This window comes from Apodemus sylvaticus, chromosome 5, assembly GCF_947179515.1.
Source record: "Apodemus sylvaticus chromosome 5, mApoSyl1.1, whole genome shotgun sequence".
NCBI lineage: Eukaryota > Metazoa > Chordata > Mammalia > Rodentia > Muridae > Apodemus > Apodemus sylvaticus.
This window is the reverse complement of record NC_067476.1, coordinates 140,442,071-140,467,852: the sequence shown is the minus strand read 5'-3', so window position 1 is coordinate 140,467,852 and position 25,782 is coordinate 140,442,071. Positions and strand designations below refer to the sequence as shown.

Sequence of the window (25,782 nt, the reverse complement as noted above, 5' to 3'; positions counted from 1 at the left end):
GATGAGCAAGTTCTCAGCTATAGGAGTGGTTCCCGGTCACCTGGTTTGGGGATGATTGAAGAAGTGCTCCCAGAGTGCCCTACCCCCCACCCCCAGGATGCTTGGATTAGGTGAAAGCAGTGTGGTTTGGGATTAGGTAATTTATGTATTATTAGTTACATTCCCCAATGCTATGGCAGAGTATCTGACAAAAGCTACTTATGGAAGGAAGGAAGGAAGGAAGGAAGGAAGGAAGGAAGGAAGGAAGGAAGGAAGGAAGGAAGGAAGGAAGGAACGGTGGGTTTATTTTAGTTGCAGTTCAAGGAGGGCAACTAGAAACTAGCACAAAGGAACACCAAGCAGTCATACAATATCCACAGCCTGGAAGTGGGGATCAGTGGGGGCTGCTCACCTGGCTTTCTCCTCTTTATTGGGTCCAGGAGCCCTGACCCCTGAAGGCACTGCTTATACTTAGGATGGGTGTTCCCATCTCAATTAACCTAACCTAGAACCCCCCTCACAGACACGCCAGAATGACAAATGGTCAATAACAACTTACAATCACACAGACCAAATTCAGCAGTACATGCCTGAGGCTAGACCCCACTCCTTCACTGATGACAAATTTATCTTCTACTAGCTCTGTCTTGGGACCAATACCCAGCTTTATTCCAGTTTCATCTCAGTTTTTCTTTTTGGATTAGTGAAAGAGAGTCGGGGTGGGAGGAGAGAGACAGAGACAGAGAGAGGCAGAGAACTAGACACACAGAGAAATATCTTGGACTTTACTTTCTTAAGAGTTCAATGTGTATTTAAAATGATGCTAATGATATTTCAGCCAGTGATTTTAGATGTTTCATATCAAAAAGTCTTTAGAAAATCTAGACTGAAATACTGTTGGAAATGGAATGTCAGATTCCTGACCCATCCAACCATCCTTTTTCTCATCTTTCCAGAGTTCCCTAGAGAGAAAATGTGGAATAAAGATGTAGGAGCCACTCCAGTCACTCAGACTTCCTTGGAGTCTGAAGAGCTTGATCAGAGACTAGTATAGCATAATTCCCCTCATTAGGATTCTACTTAACCTCTGAGGACTTTGTTAGCATTTGGTTCTGCTTAACTTTGCCCATATCCTTTTTCTCAGAAAGAGGCATTATGGGGTCCTAATGGTTTCTTGAACATCAAATAGCTCTTGAAAGTAAAACCGTGATGGATTGGGTGCGAATGAAGTACACTGGGATTCAGTTTCCCCTGAAATACATATGGATTTAATAATTAGCAGGAAAGCTGTGCATAATTAGAAAAAATGTTTGAAAATAATGTCCAAGACACTTGAGAGGGGGAGAATGTTCTGGACCATGATCATGCCAGATCTCAGCTTTCTTCTGAACTTGTGATGTCACTGCTCTGACCAGGAGTCTGGGGCACGGGAGAAGTAATTCTGAGTTTTTGCTTAATCTCCATTTTCCAAACCTTTACTTGGAAATAGCTGACATTTATTCTATGGAGGAAATTTCTTCATGCTTGTCTTCAGGAGTTTCCACTATTGTACAGAAGTCAATGTACAAGAAAATTAAAGACAAAAAAAGAATAATCTTGCCTTTTATAGAAAAAAAAAAAGGCTGAGTTAGGTATAACATTCTGCCTAAAGAAAGCAGCACAGATGCCTCTATTTCTCAAGCACTCGGGGGCTGAAGGAGGAAAAAAGCTTTTTGCTTGGTGGACATTGGTGGGCACAGGAGCAGCCTCTGTAAGACACAGGTGTAGGCAGCTCAGACTTGTTGAGGAACTGCAATCAACACACTGCCACAGTGCTGTAGAAGAACAGAGCACTGAGGGGCGCTGCACAGCCAGAGCCTGGGAACAATCCAAGACTTTATCCTAAATGACATCACGGCCACTCAACACTCCCTTTATACAGATATGTGGTAAATAACCCCTAAGTGTGCCCAGTCCCGCGTAGGCCTTGGAGCATTTTGACCAGTCTACACAGCTGTGAAATCACCACCATTGAGTCTCCAGGAGTCTACCATTACCTCACAACTTCCTTGTGGCCTTCCAAGTCTCCTCTTGCACACATCCAGGTGTCCACCATGGTGCATCTTTTCTGAATATGATATTAAATGCAGCCACGCACCATGCATGTTTGAAATGCAGCCATGCACTGTGCATGTTTGAAATGCAGCCATGCCCCATGCATGTTTGAAATGCAGCCATGCCCCATGCATGTTTGAAATGCAGCCATGCACCATGCATGTTTGAAATGCAGCCATGCACTGTACATGTTTGAAATGCAGCCACGCCCCATGCATGTTTGAAATGCAGTCATGTACCATGCATGTTTGAAATGCAGTCACGCCCATGCATGTTTGAAATGCAGCCATGCACCATGCATGTTTGAAATGCAGCCACGCCCCATGCATGTTTGAAATGCAGCCATGCACTGTGCATGTTTGAAATGCAGCCACGCCCCATGCATGTTTGAAATGCAGCCATGCACCATGCATGTCTGAAATGCAACCATGCACCATGCAAGTTTGCATCTGCTTTCCTCGCCCAGTTTGCTGTCTTTGAGAATCTCTCAGGTTGAAGCGCTCACTCTGTTTTATCACTGAGCTTCTTTAGATTGCATAACAGACTGTTTACCACGGCACCTCTTGGCTGCTTTGATAACATGCTATGAACATTTGTGTACAGACATTTGTCAGCACTCACTGCAACATGTGCTGCAGCTAATAAGTCTAGAGAGACTCCATCCCACCCCACTAGCCAGAGTATGGATGCATGCCTGCCCACCCTGGATGCATGGAGGAAGGGTGTTGTTGCTTACTTGCATAAGACAATCAGTATGGCTCAGGAGAGAGAGAGAGAGAGAGAGAGAGAGAGAGAGAGAGAGAGAGAGAGAGAGAGAGAGAGAGAGAATACCTCTGTCCCTGTCAGGTATTAGAGGAAAGCCTGGCAGCCATGTCCTCCCTCACTGAGACAGAACTGGGAATCTGAAGAAGCCCGTGAATAGAGACTTGACGACACAGGAGGAAGGACATGGGGAACAGCTGAATTCCCAAGTCGTATTCTCAAGGTCCTGGTTTCCACAGGGCCAGCCCTTTATTGCATCTGAGGTGAGACAAGGTGCTAACGTGAGGTGGTGACAGAATGATCAGAGGCCTGTCCTCTGTGAGGGAAGAGAAGACAGAGAGCGGTTTCCCTTCTTACTTACTTAGAGTTTCCCATGCTTCGTTTGGCTTGACAGATGAGTGTGGACTCCTGCCTGTTACCTCGCCTTGCAGTGACTCTGAGGAGAGGGAGATGACGTAGTCAGCCTGCCTTTCAGAACCTTGTCCATTAGTGGAGGGAAAGCTCATGCTGCCTGGGGTGAGGGCTGTGGAGGCTGAGACTTAGAGGAGAAAGTGAGAAACAGCCAAGAGCAGCGTAGACCCAAGACCCAGTCAGTGTTCTGGAAGACATGTTGAAAGGTGGAGAGAAGCTGGAGACGCTTGGGTTTGCTTAGTTAGCGTCAGCAGCTCACAGAACTTAGAAAGACACTGAAATTCACTACTTTGTCTTAAAGGATATGACAGTGGACATAGATGAAGAAACACGTACACGAAGATCTGGGCAAAGGGCGGGGCTTCCCTGCTGTCTCTCAGCTGCCTCCCCCATGGGTTCCGCTATCCGAAAGCGCACGGAACCCATTCTTCTGGCTTTGCATGGAGATCTCATGGCATGGTTGTGAATACACAGGGCAGGGAAGCCGGGCAAGGCCTGTGTACCCACAGGCTCCTGGCCCTCCACGACATCCCTTCCTCCTGGACTCTGGGAATGAGGGTCTGATAACCTATTGTCAGACAAGGGAGGTTGGAGAATGCAGTTATGATAAATTGAAGGCAGCAAAGTGGGGTGGGGGGGACATTAGAGTTGCTGTAGCCCTCCATAGGGAGGAAATTCCAGCTTCTAAAATCTCCTCCAAGAAGGGAGTTTATAAGTGAGGAATTAGGAGCAAAACCAAAGCGGTATATGATGGCACACAGGGAAGATGGCAAGCTCTTGAAAAGCCGACTCCAGATGCTGCCTAGGTAGAAAGACAGATCTCTTGATCACTGAGTAATCACTCGAGATGCTTCTGCATATTCTCTCTGAGGACGGGAGAGGTAACTGCATTACCACCTTCCCAGAGCCCTCTGGGCTCTCAGTGTGGAGCCTGCTGTGCTGTCTCTCATGGTTCTCATAACCATTCTGATTGTTTGCAATGCAGATTTGTATTCGATGTGGCATAAGGATCACATCATATGGAGATGGGGGCCTCCTGGAGGCTACTATGAGGCAATTACTAGAAGACTGACATGGGAAGTTACTTTATTTTTTGAACCTCAGTTTCCTTATATGCTAATAAGGATGAAAATAATAATAAAATATCCCTTCCAAGTATGTTTAAAAAATAAAATGAGATAGAAAATAGTTGTTTTTTTTTTTTTTATTTGTTGTTGGAGATGGAGTCTCAATTAGCCCAGGCTGGCTTCAGTCTCTCCATAGAACTTCTGATTCTCTTGCCTCTACCTCCCAAATGCTGGGACCACCACACCTAGTTTATGTGCTGTTAGGGATTGAACCCAAGTCTTTGTGTTTGCTAGGAAAGGACTCTACTATCTGGTCTCATGTGCAGCCTAAGAATTAAAGTGCTTTTAAGAAGCTGCATAACTGATATTTATTACACTTTGTACGCCTAAAAAACTGTATTTATGTCTGTAAGTGGTCATGGGAGGCAGACAATATTTACAGAACTAGCGGCCATGATCTATTGAGTTATCTACAGTGAGCACTGACTGTGAACCTTCAAGTACCTCTTTCTTCTGGTCACAGAACTGGAGGGTAGGTAGTAGTTGTATTAACACCTAGAAAGCAACATCTTCTCCCGGCCATTTGAATATAATTTCCAGAAAAGGAGAAACCAAAACAACAAAGCTTGACTTAGGTTGGTGCTGGAATCTGGGGAGCCAGGTTAACACCACTAAGACAAAGGGAAGGGATTGAGTGACCAAGGCGGAGGGAAAAATGGAGAGCAAGGCAGACGTGATAGGAAAGCAAAGGAGCAAAGCCGGGGAGTGGAAAAGCGAGGCAAAGGCTCTCCCGAATGCTCAATTCCTTAACTGCAAGAACCTGGAATGAGAAGGGAGCAGCTGCTCTTTCCAACATCACTTGGGTTTTATGTCTGGATACCATCAGCTCATTATTAATAATGTTGTTTGCAAGAAGTGATTCTAAGAAAATCTGACAGGTTCACCATTATAGATAAGAACATTTTCAAGACTGATGGACCTCACTCAAATCTGCCAGAAGTAGGACAGATAAGGGGGCGACGTTTTAACTGAAACCTGAAGGCTGAGAATGTGTATTCCTGTACAGAATGGACAAAGAATAGTAGTCCAGGCCGAGGAAAGCTCAACTGTGGATTTCATCAAGGTGACAACTTCTAGGTGGATGTACACAATGTTGCATACAAACAACCCTGCCCTCTCATGTCCCCCAGAGCACACTGGTAGCTGCTGAATGTCCTGGCTATGGCCAAGACTGGAACTTTTGCCAACAGTTGGTCAGAGTTGCCCACGAGGCCTGGCCTAATCCACCCCTGCTATGAGAACAGACTGCGGGTTGTGATTGAAGTGAAGGAGCTAGCAGAGTTGCCGTGGGTTCGGTGTCCTTACACGTGGACGGCTTACCTGTAACTGTCTGGATCTTCGTGACACAGAACCATTGTTTATTTACTGAGCTACTCTTGTGGTGAACCCATCATTTTACTGCCCTTCCCCCTCTGTGGCTTCTGCTGCTGGATCCTCTGGGGACATTCCCAGAGTGGACATGTCAGAGCCACTCTTCCATCATGTGTCAGGACTGTAGAACCCCCTGGCATTGTGGCTTGGGTTGAGCTGTTTGCTCTGATTGGTCCTCGTAGCCACTGACTGCCCTGGTCAGTTCTGTGGCTCAGGCCTCATCCAGCTCAAGGGATCCTTACATTCCTACCATGTTTCCCTTTTTGAAGCCTGTCCCAACTCTTCTATCCTTTGGCTCTGGTGCCTTTCTCTAAAGGAATTTCCACAAAGCCGGTTCATCCTTAGGTCTCAGGAAGCAGCGTCCACCTCTGTGCGCATTCTCTCTGCCTCCTGCTCCTCTCTCTCCCACCACTCACTCCCTGGCAACTTGATTCTACACATTTCTGGTGTTTTAGGGCATCCTTTGATTCATTCGTTCATTTATTAAATCACTCAGTAGATATGATGTTCGGGTTTTTTTTTGTTTTGTTTTGGTTTGGTTTTTTGGTTTTTTTAGTTTGTTTGTTTTGTTTTTTTGAGATAGGGTTTCTCTATTCTGTATAACTCTGGCTGTTCTGGAACTCACTCTAAAGACCAGGCTGGCCTCAAACTCAGAAATCCACCTGCCTCTGCCTCCCAAGTGCTGGGATTAAAGGCATGCGCCACCACTGCTCGGCAAATATGTCAAATGTTAACCAAAGGACTATATCAAGCCAATGTAAGACAGGGAGATTAAATACGTTTCTCTCCCCATCTCACCCCCCCCACCTCCGGCAATTTACAAGAGATTTATTGTTCCAATGTACACTGGGGTCCCTCAGCACGCAGGCAAGAAGAGACCAATACATTTCTAAGACAGAAAGCCATTTCTGAAATTAGATTGGTCAGCCAATGGACAAAGTATTCACCATAGGTCTAGAGAAAGCTATCAATGGCAAATGGGGTTAGAGACATTTAGACTGCTTATGGGGCTCTTGAATACCAAGATTACAACTTTAAATCGAGTTTTAAATATACACTTAAGTGTGTCATGAATGTCAACTAGCTGAGGAGCCACTTAGAAATCTGCCTGCCAGCAGTGTCCAGATGAGCCCCCTCTTTCCTGGTCTATCGCTGCTGCAGCCAGGCCCGCAAGGCCTCCTCACCGCCTGCTCCACAGTGACTCTTCGTGGTGCCCGAGAAGCAAAGGGTCGTCTGTGCTGCTACTCTTATTGCCACCCTCAGCAAAATGTTTTGGCAAACGGATCAGGACAACAACGCCAAGCTCTAGTTTAACTGTCCTGACCCTAGGTCAGCTCCCTCCCACACACAAGTTGGGCCTGACTGGGGAAAGCAATTGTAGCCCAAGTGGGCAGACAGTGGAAGAAAGCATGGGGTTTTATCCCCTGTTCCTCATTTGGGATTCTTTGTTCAGAACTGCCTGGCTGCACATGTCAGGAGAACTCAAGCACTGCTGTCCCTCAACTTGACAGCAGGGCTGCACTTCATCTCTCCTCAGGGCTCACATCTGGGAATCCTCACTGGAGATCTCTGTGCTGCCCTCTTTCTGTCTCAACATCTGCTTTGGAGGGCAGATATGGAGGTAGTAAAGTTTCTAAGCAAGTGGGGAAGGCCCAGAAACAGCACTTCAAAGTGCAGGCTGTATCCTTCCTCCTGGTGTACTGGAGACATAAGCTCTGTCTTCTCTGGAAGCTGGGACCAGTTTCCTCCCATATAGCAAAGCCATGGCTCTTCAAAGGGATGTGGAAATCTGTGCTAACTGACAACCATCTGAGACGAGGTGGCCCGTCTTGAAGGCAGGCCAAGCGTCTGTGTAATGTTCTCTGCCTCCTCCAGGGAAACTGAGCTACTGACGGCTCCCTCCTTGGTCCTGAGGCTAAGTCAGAGAAGTTTAGAGGACAAAGGCAGTCCCAGAAGAAGGCCCTGAAGAGAAGTGGGTTTTCTGGATTTCTAAGCCATCTGTCTTGTCCTGCTTCCCTAGTGAAGTCTGAGTATTTTGGAATGATGTCTAGCATCAGAGAACAGGGTATTAGGAACATAAGTGAAATCATTATGTGTAACTTGAAAGCCATTTTGTGTGACTTGGAATAATGGAGTGTTTGCAAGATAAGGGTCCAGCTACAAGGCAGTTCTAATGTGAGCCAAGCCTGTGGCAGACTCTGATAGATCAATGAACCACCCAAAGTGGCTATAGTATGTTAATAAATGAACTCTAACCTATGAGCCCAGATATTGCAGTGCTCATATTCATGGGAAGAATATAAAATCTAGGACTTTGGAAGCAGGCATAGATTAAACACTACCAGGCTCTGGAGACAAGGCCTCTTAAACCTCTCTGCTGATGCCCATTGACTGCAGGATTTTGAGACTGGTCACTGTGTGACTCCAGCTTCAGTGACCTTTCCAGCACTGTTTTCTGAATTCACACAGCCCATCTGTCATCACTAGCCACTGACTAACACTCTCAAGAACCTTCTGGAATTTCCAACAGTGCCGTCCTCCTAGCCTGCCTCAGCCAAAAGACCAGCCATCAGATGCTGGCCAAGCTTGCCCCCGGTGTACCCTCACCAGAGCGCAATGCCCAGTGGGACTCTGCGGCATTTTCTGGACTGCTTCCCCCGAGCCCCACTCCTAGAGAAGCCTGTTTTCAAAGGACTTCCATAATCTTTACAGTAGTGTGATATTGTAAGGAATTTTTATAGGAATGAACCAAACACAATCAATGGGCAAATCCAATGTGGATTCCCTAAATATGCACCCCTGATGGCCCACAGTCCTACCACACAGAATCACTCAGTTTTGCTATTAAAACCCTTTTCAAATGAGCCCAGAAGCCAGTTGTTTTCACTTTATTCTCAGGCAGAAGAAGATTGTCTTTGAAAGGCTTATTCACCATGGTTGAGAAACAGCTCCATCATTAAACATAAAGTTCCAAACTAAGGAATTTTACATTTGTATCTATCTGCCCATGGAAGGTGTCCTTGGTGAATTTTCCAAAACTGTCAACCGAGTGAGTGAGTTCCAGGCTACATAGTGAGACCTTGTCAAAAATAAACTTAAAAAAAAAAAAAGGAAAGAAAGCGAAAAATTAAATGTGCTGGATGAGATTAACAGAAAGTTAGATACTGTCTGAGACTTGTAAGCCAACCCATTCCCCCCAAGTCATTAACGCTCATAGTGTTTCATCACAGCAAGGGAATCCCTACCTGAGACAGGGATTATGGCCATAAGTGGAGAATGGCGGCCACTCCACTGCCAGCTTGGAGACTACGCTCACGTGAAAGGAGAGGGCACCGAGTAGGAGTTACGGTGTCCGTGTGGAGCAAGTGGCCGTGAGCCGAGTGGCGGCACACACCTTTAGTCCCAGCCCTCAGAACGCAGATGCAGGTGGATCTCTGTGAATTGTGAGCAAGCCTGGTCTACTTAATGGGTTCTAACCCAGCCAGGGCTGCATAGTGAGCACAAAACAAACAAACAAAAACAAAAATAGCCATCAGATGTCTTTAACTCACAAATCACAGAAAGGTTTATTCTATTAATGTTTTGAAATCTTGAATCTAGAGGTAGGGAAGATGGCTCAGCTGATTGTTATACAAGCAAGTCCTGAGTTTGGCTCCCCAGCGCACATATGAAAAGTTGGGTGCTGGGGCTGGAGAGATGGTTCAGCAGTTAAGAGCGCCAACTGCTCTTCCAAAGGTCCAGGGTTCAAATCCCAGCAACCACATGGTGCTTCACAACCATCAGTAACTAGATCTGATGCCCTCTGCTGCTACAGTGCACTTACATATAATAAATCTTTTAAAAAAATCAGTGGGTGCTGCAGCTTGCATTTATAATTCTAACACAGGGAAGAGGGAGGCAGGTGGATCCTTAGAGCTGCCCGTTGGAAGAAACATATGCCAAGAACCTCCTGTAAACTAGTCCCGCACCCCACACCCTATAGTAGAAAGACGGTGAGTAAAACAATCCTTGCTACTAGGAAGCTCCCAGGCAATCAGGGATTCTGAAGAGATAGGGAGAGCCATCACATTCCCCCATGAAGAAACATAAGCGCTCTATGGCTGATCATAAATGTACATTTCATCTGCTTCCGAGGGGATATGCTGCACCCATAAACTAGTGGAAGTGAAAAAGAGTCCAACATGCTCACCTGGAATTGTGATATGGTTAGGATGCTAACAGACAGGAAAGGGCATTCTAAACAAGCCAGTTGTACCTCATTACAGCCAGGCAATATCTGCTGCAATGTGGAAGATAGGTGCCCTGAAGGAGGTCTTAGAGGCTGATGGTGTCTTATGGCACCAGTTTATACTGGACAGCTTGTAGCACTAAGAAGGTGTGAGTCACCAGGACATGACGCTGGAATAAAACAATTAGGTCATCATCGCCACCATTCTCTGAAGTACGTACTTGATGTCCTCTGTGCCAGATGCTATCCCAGCAGCTTCGTGTGCAATGTAGTTAGTGACTGTCAGGAAACACCTACAAGGCCCGGTGCTGTGGGAATCCTAGGCACTACAACACTTAGGATGCTGACAGGTGAGGAAGTGGTCTCCAGAAGTCTGAGGTGGGGAGCCTCGAGAGAAGAGGAGGGAGGGGATGATGGCCCAGAACCAGCACAAGACAGTATTTGGTGAGCAGAGAGGGAGTAGGGACCAATGCTGCAAAGGTGCCAAGGAAAATGGGAAAGCGCTATTGGCTTGCTAATTGAGAGGCTGAGGGAACACATTTCCAAAGGAGCAGTGGGAAAGAGCAGGAGATGTGTTACTGAGGCTTGGTGACAGGTGTAACGCACGGAAGAGAGGTGACTGAGGGGAAGCCGGACAGGAAACAAAACACCAGGCTGGGATCTGAAAGGAAGAAAGAGAACAAGTAGGAAAGAACAATAGAGAATACAAGACAGACAGACTGTTTGGAAAGAGTGTTCTGTTTCCATGAAGAAGACTGGCAGAAGAGAATCGGGGAGGGGCTTGTGAGGGCCCTCCTCTCTCCTCCCCTCCCTGGGAAGCTCTGAGCAGTTAGCCATTGCTGGGGACTGATAATCCAAGGTGGTGCAGCCACTGGTAAATTGTCCTTGCTCTAAATACCCTTATCCATGTCCAGGCAAGCAGCACTAGTTAAATGCAATGGGGTACACAATATATGCACACATGTACACAGAGACAGAGACATGAAGGTAGAGGGGAACTTGTAGTAAAGACAGAGCTCTGTGTGAGGCGGGGGAAGAGAGAGGAATGAGGGGAGGGCTGTGATGTTACATATGTACGAAACTGTGAAAGAATATGTTCTTTTTAAAAGAATGAAGCAAACGAGAGAATAGGTAGGCCAGATGTCAGCACGAGGCTGACAGAAGGAGAAGCCCTGAACTGGAAAGAGATTCCTCTTACTAAGTTAATTCTCTGAATAGGAGAGAGATGCAGGAGTGTAAATACTTTACACATTTGTCCTGTGTCGCCCCCAAACAAACTCAGAATAAGAGAATGAAGCCTATTGCTGAATCACACAACTGTGGCCGTAAGGCTTGGGAGCAGAGAGAGGTGGGTGGAATACTGAGGGACAGACGATTTGGCCATAATAGTTGTATGCCAGGCTTTTTGGTGAATCCAGAGACAGACCCAGGATTAGATCCTGAAGCTTACATGGCTTTGTAAGCTTCTGTAGGTAAGAGAATATGGAATTTTAAACGTAAAGTTAAATACAAGGATCTGAGCAACAAGAGGCTAGCCACTAAGGCAGAGTTAACTTATCTTTGCAGAATATGAGGCTCCCAGTTGACTCCTGCCTTCCAGGAAGGATTTGCCTAAAACAAATGATTGAGGCCTGCAGGAGCTGGTGTTGTGCTAGGTAATAATCAAATATGGTCTAGAATGAGCAAAGTAGTTTGGTATTAAACTAAGGCTTCATACAGTCATGAAAGACCGAGGACAGAAGGAGTTACCACGGAGACTTCATGAAAGGGTGTGGCAGGACCCCAGAGGATGCGGTAGGACTTGGAGAGGCTGAAATGAAGGCAAGAGGCTACTCCTGGTGAAGGACCTGCATGTACCAAGTCCTGAGATTAGAATCTGGGGAATGAAAGGACTTTGTGACCGGGCCTTGAAAGGTCTTAGATAATATAGGACATTGAAACAGAGATTTTCTTCTTGAGGCCATAAGATTTATTTAATGCCATGGACAGAAAGATAGACAACAGCACAGCAGGGACTTTGAGATGAGGTCATGCCCCAGTGCCAGGAACAGACAGCATGGCAGGTCTCTGAAGAGAATGAGAGAGCCCACATAGTAGAAGCACGAGTCTCTTTTTTATATGTTTTTAGGGAGGTCTCGTAGCATGTAGTTGGGCTCTCTGATTCACACACAGGTTAGAGACAGAAGGACAGACAGGCAGTAGGATGCCTGGGCACCAATACCCATTCTGATGTAAGTTCACATCTCTGTGTGGGAGATCTTGGCACCTGGAAGTGTTAGCTAGAGCTAGATGCCTCTGTGGGTTCTTGCTGGTATCTGCGGAAGAAGAGATGTTGCAAGGGACAGTGGCTTGAGGAGCCCCTGAGTCTAACTGTTGATCCAGCCAGATTGGTCTTAAGGTTAGGGAACCATAGATGATTAGACACAGACAAGATAGAATTCCCTGCTTAGATGCCATCCTGAGGATTAGCTCAGACAGGCCAGCAAACTACATCAGCTAGCAGGTCAAATCTAACCCACGCCCTGGTTTTGTAAATAGAGTACTATTGGAGTACAGCCTTGTTTACTTGCTTGCATGTTATGGTGGTTGCTTTCCTAGGGAGTGTTGAGAAATTATCACAGAAACCTTATGTTTCACACACCTTCACAGAAGCCTCAGACATTCAAGACAGTGAAAAGTGCTGATGAGGGTGGTACATCTGTAACCCCAGCATGTTCCAGGGTCAGGAGTTCAAGGCCAGCCTAAGCCACACAAGGGGACTGACTATACTGGCAAGTTTTATGTTAATTTGACACACGCTAGAGTCATTTGAGAGGAAAGAACCTCGATTGAGAAAGTGCCTCCATAGAATCAGGCCAGGGATAAATCGATGGTTGATGAGGGAGGGCCCAGCCTAACTGTGGGTGATGCCACCCTTGGGTCTCTGCAGCTGCTCCTGCCTCCAGGTTCCCACCCCATTTGAGTTTCTGCCTTGGCTTCTTTTAGTGGTCTATGACTCAGGATATGTAAGCCAAACAAATCCTTTCCTTCCCAGGTTGCTTTTGGTCATGGTGTTTTATCACAGCAATAGAAGCCTAACTAAAACATGAACCCTATGGCACAAAGCCCTGTATTAAATAGCCAGGGGCAAAAAGAGAAGGAAGATTTCAGGGAAATATGGAGTTTTATGATAAAATAATCTAAAGCTGGGAGTTAATGTTAAGATTTAAGTTCCCAAAAACTTCTGACACGGACATGATGAGAACCTTAAGTCAAGAAACACAGGGCATAAAGCCTGTTTATGGAGAAAATAAAGTTCTATTGGAGACTAGTCTGAGCAATCTGATATATTTATAGCTTCTTTAATAAAGCTGGAGGGCAGACTTGGAAATGTTAATTGAGTGTTTTCTTCTTTGCAGACACACGCCTCAGGCTAACTTAGGTTGGACTCTCCTCTTTGTCCGGTTCAATAGCTCTCCAGTCATTATCTGGTTTTCTGGGGAGCTCTTTTGTTTCCAAGTCTTTGAGAAATCAATTGGGGCCAATTATCTCCCACACAATTAAAGTCAAGTAGCTTATGTCAAACAGCTCTTCAATGCAGCTGTTTCTCCTTGAGCTGAGGCATTTTGCTTGTCCCCCCTCCTAAGGAGAGCTTGAATCTTACGGTATGTGTACTTACAAATCAATATCCCCAGAAAAAGGTTTTCCACTTTCTGAGTAGTGTTCATTCTTCTGTTTTTTGCAGTTCCCAAACACCCCCGGGTTTAAGAAAATGTTGCTTTATCTCATTTGGTTTAGAAGAAATAGATATAACAGTTTTATATGTAGGGAGTTGGGTTTAGAAAAGAAAAATAAATACAATATTTCAGGTAATGACAAACTGTTTCTCTCTGTAAAATTCCTTTCGGGCGGGAGAGGTGTTTCAGCAGTTAGGAACACTTTGGTTCCTAGCGCCCACTTCAGGTGGCTCACAAGTTCCAGGGGCCATAACGCCTTCTGGCCGCTGTTAACACCTGCACACAAATGGCAATACATATATAATTTAGACACACACACACACACACAAAATAAAAATAAATAACTCATTTAAAAATAAAAATAACACCGGGCGGTGGTGGCGCACGCCTTTAATCCCAGCGCTTGGGAGGCAGAGGCAGGTGGATTTCTGAGTTGGAGGCCAGCCTGGTCTACAGAGTGAGTTCCAGGACAGCCAGGGCTATACAGAGAAACCCTGTCTCAAAAAAACAAAACAAAACAAAACAACAACAGCAACAACAACAATAAACTGGCCTAGAGAGATGACTCAGAGGTTAAAGGCACTTGCTGCTCTTGCAGAGGACCTGGGTTCACTTCCCAGCATCCACATGGTGGCTCGAAACCAGCCCTAACTTCAGCCCCAGGAACTACGACACTCTCTTCAGGCACTGCATGCACATGGTGCACATTGTTGCTGCTGTGCAGGCAAAGCACTCATACACACAAAATAAAATAATCTCTCTTTTTGAAACAGGGTCTCACTATGGAGCCTTGGCTGGGCTGGGACTATGTAGACCAGGCTAGCCTTGAACTCAAAGAAATCCATAAAGAGCACAGAATAAAGTCCCTAATGTTATGTTGGTGAAAATAAATGGTATTATAAGTAAATGAAGAGAAATGATAGGTTTTTTATAGTGTAATTCCCCAAAATAGATGCAGAAAGAAGGGGTGTGATAGAAAAATAACTGAAGTGGAAATTCACAGTAGTGGCTGCAGGCATTTGAAAATATTCCTACAAAATGCCTGTCAATTACAAAGGCTATAATAGTAATTCCGAGGTTGAGAGACTCTGGAAATCCCACATTAACTAGGATTTTGGGGTTGACAATAAGACACAAGCCTATGACTTCCCTGTCAGAAGAGAATAATATACCTTCTGCGTTGTTCTCGCTAAAAATAACTTTAACCTAGTTAAAGGCAGCATCAGAGAAACCTAACCCAGGAAAAGTTTATGTAGTATGTGGCTAGTATTCTTTGAAGTATCCATGCAGTAAGAGACAAAAACCAAACCAAACCAAAAATCAAAACCAAACCAAACCAAACCAAAAACAGAAACAAAACCCGAGGAACTGTCACAATTAAAGGACAAGGAGCGGTGACAACTGAAGGTTGTATACAATGCTCCGCAAGTTCTTAGACTATGAAAGGGATGCTGGGGAGAAACTGGAGCATCCAACAGACCGCCAGGGACTGTGCCTCTCCCTCAATGCAAATGCCCTGGCTTTGGTCGATGTCCTGTGGCTCTGTAACTGTATTACTATTAAAGAAGGTGACTCCGGTATGGTGACATATACCTGCAATCCCAGAACTTGAGAGACTGAAATTGGAGAGCCAGAGTTCCAGGCTATCCTGGGCTGCTTAATAAAGGTGCCGCCTCAAAAACAAAACAAAATTATTCCTGTTTCAATTCCCAGATCTGCCTCAAACAAGGTGCAGCGAGAGGACCGACACCCTAGTTTGTATTCTGACTTCCACACAGTGCTTGACTTCTGCCCCTTAGAGACTTTGCATATGTCATTAGTATTAGCGATCAATTGATTTTAAAATAGAGATGTTATCCAGGTGGGCAGGAGCTATTGATAACAGAAGCATTTTCTCCCTTTGGAGGCAGAAGTCAAAGATGTCCAAAGCTTGAGAGGCTACGATGTTATGGAGGGGCCCTGGGAAGATTCAAGTGTACAGCCTCTGTGACGCAAGGGACATCTAACGAGAGCCATTTAGGAAGTGAGAGACAATTGGTCCTAGAGACTGGAGTTTGGCAACTGAACTCTGAACTTGGAAGTAGACCCTTCCCTTAGATGAGCATACCCGCTGCCAATACCTCCATTTCAGCTTTATCGGACCCTTAGCAGTAAGCCAGGCTACGTCAGGAAGCCAGGCTATGTCAGCACAGACTTCTGACCAAGGACGGAGAGTTAACAGCACCTAAATTCACACACAGTTCATTGCTGGGTAGCAACATCGATATTAATTAATATCAACATTAAACAATATCAATATTAATTACTACTTATTAGCTAATATTGATATTAATCAATATCAGTCCCAGATTGGATGAAAACCGAAGACCAAACTGGATGTTGCTTTCAAGAAAGGCTCACGCGTGAGGGCACGCGGAGTGACAAGGAGAAGACATCTTGTGTGGCCACAGGAATGCTGAAGTGGATCCAGAAACACCTGACGGAGTAGCTGAGGACACAGGAGGATAGCCACGGGTAAGAAGACCATCTTTCCATGATGGAAGGGTGTTTCATTTAAAAAGTAGTGTTTCAGTCTTGTGCTGGGGCTCAGGGGCAGAGACCTTGCCTAGCATAAAAGGCCCTGGGTTTAATCCCCAGCACTGCCAAACAAACAATTTTAAAAACACATAACATTTCTAAATGTATATTCACATAACAATGGAGTTCCAAAATATAAGAAGAAGATGGATACACAGCCGGTGCCGGAAAGGTCTGTTCTTTTCTCCTCAACGGCACAGACAGACTGGGCAGCTACAGAACCAGTTAGAAAGCCATGAATGGCACAATGTAAACCAAATGGACCTGGCCCCTTCTTATTGAGTCTTCTACCCCACCGAAGAGTACACATGCTTTTCAAATATCTCTGGACTATTCATTAATATGAGCCATATGCTTGACTATAAAAAAAATCTTAATACATTTTAAAAGATTGAAATAATACAGAGTGTGATATAGCCACAACAGTATTAAATTAGGAACCACAATGAAAAGTTATATGGAAAATTCTCCAAATGTCTTGAAAATAAACACACCTGTCTCTTACAATCCACGGGTCCAAAAATAGTTAGAAACTCTTTGAAAGGAATAATAATTGAAACCACATATTGACAAGAGTGGGTTGGACATAGAGCTGTATTTGGAAGGAAACTGATACTTTAAAAAACGTTTTAAAGATTTATTTTATTTTTAATTGGTGTGTGTGTGTGTGTGTGTGTGTGTGTGTGTTCAGGTATGGGTACTCAAGGAGACATTGGCTCAGTCCGTTAAAGCTGGAGTTACAGGAAATGGTAAGCTCCCTGGTGTGGGTTCTGGGAACCAAGATTTCAGCCTCTGAAAAAGAGGTACATTCTCCTAACCCTCAGCCGGCTCTCCATCCACACACATAACATCCGTTATGCCACACACAACACATATACTCACACTTAAAACACACACACACACACACACACTATAATAAGATAAAATTTAAGTGAAACAACCCAAAACTGAAATCAGACAACACAAAGACAGTATGTTACTGACAAACAATGCTTTAGTGGCTGAGGATGTCTTACCAACAATAGACACCCCCAGAAGCTGAAACAACATTTTTAACATGATAAACAAATGTTATCCCAGGGTTCTAGGTCCAGTGGACATAGCCAGGAGAAATGATCGTGAAGTAAAGCTGTTCTTAGATGGAAGGAAACAGAACACACTGTTGGGAGTCCTGCTCTGGGAGAGCTTGCTCTGGGAAAGCGTTCTTCAGATCTAGGGGAAGAGAGGCAGGCCAGCAGAATACTGGGACTTGAGGAGGGAGGGCGAAGAGACAGAACCGGAACTAGCTAGGTAAATACTGTTCTTACTCTCTGAGATTTTTCTGCTGCTGGATGGGAGCTGGTGTGGTGGTTCAGCCGGTAAAGGTTCTCGCTGCCAAGCCTGATGATCTGGGTTCAATACCTGGAACCCACGTGGTGGAAAGAGAGAAGTGACTCCTGCAAGCTGTCCCCTGACACCCACAGCTGTGCTAAGGCACATGTGTCTCTTCCTCAAAATAAATAAGTGTAATTTTAAAAACTCTGAAATGCTTGAGAGTTAAAGACACAGGCTATATAATTCTGTCTGCAAAAGGAAAAAACAAAACAGGACAACTGCGTTGGAAAGTGAGAAGTGAGGGGAAACGTAGCAATGCTATTCCTGTGCTCTCCTTGAACTGACGAAGTGTTGGCAGCCTGTAGACTGCCACCTCAAATATACAAGTTGTAATCCCCTCAGCACTCACCTAAAACTGTCCAAGATGACAAGCCAATACATGGGAAACTGACATAGTAACAAAGGCCAAGAAGAGGGGAAAAGCCATAGATTACATTTTAGCATACATTATTATATTATAATGCATTATGATATCAAACACCACTCAGTGAAAATTGTCAGAATAGGGTTTTTTTAAGTTTATGTTACTTTACGTGTGGTTTTGCTTTCACATACACATACATGCATCAGATTCCCCAGCTCTGGAGCTGTGGATGTTGTAAACCACCAGGTGGATGCTGGAAGTTGAACCTAGGTCTTCTGTAAGAACAGCAAGTTCTCTTAATGAGCCCTCTCTATGAGCCCCCACAAGATTTTTTTAAAAATGAAACAGTTACATAGTATCTATAAAGAAAATCAAATATAAAGTTGTAGCAAGGCTAAAATGATAGAGAAAGGTATAGCATGAAAATCATAGTCAAAAGAAAACTGAAATTCTGTATCAATAGCAGCCAAAGTAGATTGCATAGCAAAGAAAACTATCAGCCACAAACATATTTGCATGATAAAAAAAATATCAGCTCACCCAGAATAGTGCATTTACCTTTTCAATACCTTTTAAATTATTTCTAACTACAAGGATTTGTTTGCTTATTTCTTTTTTAGACTCAGAGTCAAAAAGAACACTTAGTTATAAAATAAATATACAAAGTATACCCTAGGAGAAAATATTCACAATGCATATATCTGATTCATAAAAGCCTCTATATTCAAATAGTACCCACTCGATAATTAAAAGGCAAACAGAACAGTTTAAAAGGTCTAGTTGGTATGATGGCGGTGCATGACTGTAGTCCTGGGTGCTCAGAAGGTTGAAGTGGGAGAAAAGCTTAAGTTGAAGAGCCTGAACTCACCCCAGGGAACACAGCAAGACCCTGTCTTTACAAACAAAAAGGGCCAGCAAGACGACTCGACTCAGCTGGTAAAAGCACTTGGTATACAAATTTGAAAACTTGAGCTAGATGCCCAGGGTCAATGTTAAAGGTGAAAGGTGAGACCCAACTCACAAAGGCTGTCTTCTAACCTCCACATGTGTACCATAGCATACATGTGTGCCCATACTGACATATACACAGCATGGATGCATATGCACCCATAGGATCTTCTGTAAGCCCCTGGGACTGGGACTATAAAGGAAGATACATAAATGACCAACAGACAAATATCATTTAGCAAGCAAAGCCAGGTGGGATACCGTTTGCCTCCACTTAGAAGTCCTAAAAAAACCCAAAGCACTTCCACCCCCAAACATAACCAGATGTTTGTGGGAATGTGGAGGGAAATGAGTTTAGCTTTTTGCTAGCTTTTTGTAATTTTTTTTTGAGGCAAAATCTTGATATGTAGCTTCTGCTTGCCTCCAAATCTTCCTCTCCCCCAGTCTCTTGAGCCCTGGCATGTGCCATTATACATGGCGAGGGAATTCTTACGGGTTTGCTGGAGGGAGGAGAAAAAGGCATTGGAGTCAGAGGCAGCCGTCCGAGCCCATCATGCCCACTGCTTGGAGACCAGGATCCCTTGAGCTCAGACGCCTCAAGCCAACCTGAACAACATAGTAAGAACCTGTCTCAAAATGACAATAACAACTTTAGCCATTTTGGAAACTTGCCTGGCAGTACAACTGTCAGAACTTCTCACTCACTACATGTATCATCTACATTGATCCCTGCCTGTGAACTGTAGCTCCATGTTAAAAAAAAGAAAGAAAGAAAGAAAGAAAGAAAGAAAGAAAGAAAGAAAGAAAGAAAGAAAGAAAGAAAGAAAGAAAGAAAGGAAAAAAAAAAGCCGGAGAGAGCACATTGCAACTTTGTTGATAAGGCTATGCTTCTTGTTGCTAAGGTTGGGACCTCTTTGCCCTGGCTTCTAAGGGTCTCGGTGATCTGGCTTCCATCTCTCTGTCCTCATTCTGTCCTTTTTGTTTACTGTACAGCTACACCGGTGTTTTTGGTTCCTGCCTAGTTCTGGCACTTGCTGGTTTTTGTTTTGTTTTGTGTTAAGCTGGAAACGGGATTTCCACGGCTCTTGGCAAATTTAGCTTGCCCTTATTCCCTGTCTTATTCCTGCCTCCATCTCCTCAGCGTTCTCCTACCCACTCCAAAGTAAGCACCGTGCTGTTAACTTTCGGCATTATCCTATTTATTTCCATTTTAGCACTGCCATTATATGTTAATATTTTTAACTTATATTTTTATTAAACTTATTTTTATTATCTGTTAAATTTAAATTTTTATTTAAATTTATATTTTTTGAGAATTTTGTAAGAGTTATACATGTATTCACATGTTCTATTTTCAATGTTTTCTGTCTTTTTGTGTGTTTGCATGTGTATGTGCATGTCACTCTCCACCTTGTTTTATTGAGAGTGCATTTCACTGAGCTGGAAACCTACTGATTCAGCTAGACTGGCCTACAAGCCCCAGAGGAGCCCTTGTCTGTGCTTCTCCAGCCCTGAGATTTTTATGTGCACACTCAGTTGTGCGGCAAGTGCTTTACCACCAGTCTATCCTGATGTTTTCTTTCTTTTCTACTATATTATTAGCTGATGATAGACATGCCTGTGGTCCACATGTCCAGGAGGTTGAGGAAGAAAGACTGTTGGGAGTTTGACACCAGGATGAGCTATGTAAATAAGAGCCTATCTAAAATAAGACACTGTATTCCCATGGTCTAGAATAGAGTCGACGCACAGAAAGCACTTGGTAAATACTGCTGATTGAAAGAATGAACGACCTTCTGTGGATAGACAAAGGGTAGAGGAAATTCCTCAGTGAATGTAAGAAACATTAAGTAGAGGAACATATGCCTTCATTCCATTTCATTGGCAAAAGTACCCTAGAATTCTTTTTAGAAGAATTTGATGCACAAACTGAGAAAAAAAAATGATCATGGCACTAAAATCCTGATTCTGAAGTATTAAGATATGCAGGTCTGAATGCTTAGCATGCACAAAGCCCTAAGCTAAAGACTCATACCCCCCAAATAAATGGATAAATAAACGGTGCTGAAATATAAGATATTACCTGGAATTAAGAATATTGCAAAAGTCAGGAATTATGAATGAGAAGGAATGTTTTATAAGTGTATCACTCATTTGATCCTCCCAGACATTTGGTGTATGGCCTAAAGTGTCCACATAGGTGCCATAATTCATGGGATTTACCCACAAAAGTGTGGGTTGCCAACGCTGACAAAAAGCTGAGTTGAACTTTCCAATACATAAAAGCACAAACTAAGATGGGCGGATACGCTACAAAAAGCACATGAAGCCATTCATAAAAAATGCACACGCATCGAGAGAACGGGTAAGACAGAACGTGGTGTGTGGTGTTAGGACATGGGTTTGTGACTACCCTTAGGAGGAGATGGGTCATGACTGGAAGGGATGGAGGGTCTTTTCCGTGCTTGTCATTTCTTGTTTTTAGATCCAGGCCCTGTTTTTCTGGGAGTAGTCACAGCGAAAATTCATTAAGCTTAACAATTTCTGTGTGTTTTCTCTCAATAAATTTTTTACTTAAAAAAAAGTCTAGCCTAGTGTGGACTTCACACTTTAAACCCCACGCTCAGAAGAAGGGGAGGGGGGAAATGACCAGGAATTCAACGTCTTCTAACCTAGGCAAAAGGAGACACTTTCTCAAAAGAAAAACAAAAAGGAAAGTCTAAATATGCCCAGATTATTGAGGAGTTTGTGGGAGGGTGGCAAGATATGAGGACAGATTTTGAAATATCTGACCATCACCTTCAACGGCACAGAAAAGATTCCCTGAGATCCATCCTGCTCTCGTCAGACCTACAAGAATCCTTGCCAGCAAAAGAAGCTTAATTTTTATTTTACTGGTTGATGCAGATGAAAACGGAAGCCCGGGCAGATTAATACCTGCAGAAAAGCCTCACAAGGCAATAGAAGATAGCAAGACAGTCTGAAACAAAACAAAACAAAACAAAACAAAAAACAGCAACAGCAACAAAAAACGACTTTTAAATGCAAGGAGTGACTCACCCTGTACCCTGAAACGTGCATAAAAAGACCCAAACAGTGAATTAGAACATTTCATATTTAGGACTCTTACTCCAGACAAATTTCTCTTAAAGCACACCCAGGAGTGAAGGGAGAAATTCTATGGGGCAGGTAATAATTGAGCAGCTGACTTCCAGCAGGCAATTTAAAAACAGGACCCTGTCTACCTTTGCTGAGGCTAGCCAATAAGTGGATCAAACCCTCCCCTGTCCCAGTGCTCACCCCTCGGCTTTTCCTCAGGGCAGCTGCCTGTGAGCACGAAGCATCCCTCCAAAGACTCTCCACACGGCCGCTAGAGCCAGCTACACAGGTATCTAAATTGGATTCAGACTCTGGCTACACAGCTCTTTCTGATTTCTCCCAAAGTTGAATAAACCTTTCCCACCAAAGGGAAGCAGAGTCTCTCAACCCTCAGTCTTTCTCCGTGCACACTCTCCTCCAGAGTCCAGTCTTTCTTGACTCAGTCAAAGGTGCCTGCTGCATGGCCAGAACCCCTGTTGCAGACACCTGAGCTTTCTCATCCCATGTCTCTTCTTCAGCACTCTTCAGTTTGATTAGCATCCTGGCTCTGGATCTCCACTGCTCCTGCCCAGTCTGAACACTTGGCTCTGAGGCTTTGCAAGTCCGACTGCAGCCTCGGGCAAGTTCGCCTGATGCCTGAATGCCTACCCACAGCATCCAGTGCTGGAAAGAGAAGCAGTCCTAGTGTGAGCAACTGGGACGTGTCAGAACTGCTTCCACTCTGGGATTCCTCCAGACTGTCTTGCAGAACCTGAAAGAGCCCCTTTCAAAGCCCCTACCCAAAGTGAGAGTCTCTGCACTCGACAGACTAACAGCCTGTTAAAGCCAATTGTCTCCATTTGGCTACACGTTTCCTTCTGTCTGAATCTGCAAGCATGCTAGAGCAATAGAGTCCAGTGTTTGGTTTCCTGAGCACACAAAATTCTGCTTTGGAAAGCTTCAACCTGAAGGAGGCTGAAACCAAATACCTCAACCTGCAATTTCCTTCAGAGTTTAGGGTCTGTCTCTTCTTTTCATCTGTCTGACAGGATATTGGAGGAAGCAAATCAAAAGGCTATAATGGCTCCCATTTCCAGGTAATTGCCTTTGCATGGCTGTCCTAATACAGACTGTGCCCAAAGCACAGCCATCAGCGCTAGTGTCCCCATTTGAGTGCAATCCCTGTGTCTTAGGAAGGCGACACAGAGACACATCTGTACCTTCAGTGTGGCTCTCACCCTCTCCCTTACTTTCACAGAGCAGGTTGAGGTTGGCTGGGGGGCTGACGGGGCTTCCAGGTATGGGTAGCTGGGTTCCTGCCTGGGTTTGCTCTTCTGATGCTCTGGGCTGTTGGCTCTGCAACATGGCTGCTCCCCGCCCCCCACCCCCATGAGGGATCATCCCTCTCCATCTCTCTCAGTAGGGCCATTCTGCCACAGGGAAGGGTCCACACCTTCAGCCTTCTCTTTTTCTGGTGCTATTCTGTCAACCTGTCTGTAAGATGTGCTCAGCGGCCTGCTGCCTTTATAATGATTTAAGTGCTTAACCATTTTGGAAAGGTTTGTACCCACACAACACCGGAGAGTGTGATTAGGAAATAAATTTCAGCAAGCAGTGTCCACCAGAGCATAACTACCTAAATTATCTAAACTAGAGGAAAGTTTTCTAGAGGAGAGGCAAAGAAGCAAATGTAATACTGAAGACCACTGAGGGGACTTGACAAGAAAAGGTAAATAACTACAGAATAGATAAAATATTAATGAAAACACTCGCTGAGAAAGAGAAGTCTGAAAACACTCGCTGAGAAAGAGAAGTCTCTTCTTCCAGATACGCTCACCTCTCACAGTACAGGGCATGTTCCGGGATTCCTCAGTAGTTGCTCTCTATGGTCAAGGGGGATAAATCCAGATGAAAAGAAGAGTAATGAAATTAAGATGAGGTTTTTAGATCTATGATTCTTCAAATAGTATGCCGGGATCTCTGGTGGTCTGCAGAGAGGCTTCCAAATTATTCCGTGGGCTTGGTCAGAAATGAAAGGCACACCAAGTGCACTGGCTGGTTTGGTTTGACTTTCCTTTAAAACATTTGCCACTGAAAAGTTCAATCAAATTCAAAAATATCAAAAAACATTGTTGAAGAGTCAGAAGGGATATGATTAAGACACCTCCATAGTCTTCGCTTCCTTGTGTGTTTAATTGGTAAACAGGCTAGACTCTGCTTTTACTCACACAGTCTGAGGACTAAGATCTTGAAACTCACCAGTTCAGAGGAAAACCCTGGAGATGTCATCTTTTGAGAACTGGAAGTAAGGTCCCTTCGTCACTGAGCTTCCCATCCCCAGTGACATCCATGCCTGGTCCTGCTCACAGCTTGCAGTCAGAGGAGGCCACTGGCAAAGAAGCCCCTGGCAGTGCAGCCCCGGCTAAGCTGCCTTCCTCAGGTTCTCTTGCAGGGAGAGAGCTCAGGTGTGGGGTGAAGGGCAGTCAAGTGAGCTGCAGCCTGGGAAGATCTGCTTTTCCTTAGCCCCACAGCAAGTTAACCCCAGGAGAGCTGGGCTGCCGGAGGAGACCAGTCTTGTGAGCTGTCTGAGCTGACTGATGAGCGCTCCTTCCCCACAGGGATGATGGAGCTGTGGGCACACCGGATGCTCAGATGCCACCAGATAGTTTCAATCACAGTCTCTCCCTTTCTAATAAAGCAACGTGTATATTTATTTGACTGTTTGACCTATTTGTACAACAGTAGCTTTTTTTTTTAAGAAATATTTTTAAACAGATGGGCTCCCTGGAGCACAGGTAAACAATTCTGGAAGCTGAATTTCCGTTCTGATTGGATTTTACTGAAGCATTTGCAACATGGTCTACCTACCTGGTATTTCTGCTCTATGTGTAAAGCACTAATCATGAATTCAGGTGCTTGTCTGTGTCACCCAGAAAGTGTAAGCCTCTTGTTCATTTATTTGGTACAGATCTGGCCAGGAAAGAAGGGAACAGTATTTTTCCCTTGCATTGCTTGATAACGGGAAAAACACTTGTTCACTCTTTGATTATGATTAGAGAGGGGGGAAAAAAGGAGAAAAAGAAGAAAACCAAACCCAACATCTGGATGGAATTTAGCACATACCTTCTCAGACCCCCCGGTTCCTGGAGGTTTCAGCTAATGACTCCTTCTTCTGAGGCTGCAGAGGCTCAAGGACTCAGACTGGCAGGAAATGGTACTTTGATGCCAGTTCCTGCAAGTGGACTTAAATAGGTTGTCAGGATGCTGTAGCCATGACCAAACCCTGCTTAGGGGGAGGGAACCAAATGCCAAGCATGCTCACTGGTGTCTGTGTGGACACCTAGCAGGGAGGCTATTGTCACTCGTGTCTCCAGACCTGGAAATGCTCCTCTGCGTGGTGGCTTTGGCTCATGCAGGTAAAGTCCACGAACTTGCTCATATCTTTGGGAGATCTGTGCTTGGCTTGTGTTCTAGCTCGTGTTTCTGGAAACCCATGGCAGAGTAGAAAGAGGACCAGAGGATCAAAGGGCTGGTTTCGGATCTAACTGCCACTCCAGGATCTGTGATTTTTATACTGAGATATCTGCCCTCCCGGAGCCCCAGGGCTTCATCAGTAACTTGAGCAAATAGTACTCTCAGTATAGATGATGCTGAGAGAGTGGGGCTGGTGGGCTCTGGTGGGGTCTGAGGCACATGAATAGCTTCCAAGCCCGGAAGAGCCCAGTGCGGGAAGGAGGACCTGGTTAAGAAGAG

The 25,782-nt window shown here is 44.7% G+C and overlaps 1 protein-coding gene across 1 annotated transcript in view; it reads right to left on the bottom strand.

The window, feature by feature from the left end:
* Positions 1–25,215, bottom strand: part of Asip (agouti signaling protein) — an 88,989-nt gene extending 63,774 nt beyond the window's left edge. The window contains exon 1 of the mRNA XM_052181547.1: positions 25,153–25,215. The gene's annotated coding sequence lies outside the window, so the exon portion shown is untranslated. The remainder of the gene's footprint in view (positions 1–25,152) is intronic.
* Between the last annotated feature and the right edge of the window lie 567 nt (positions 25,216–25,782).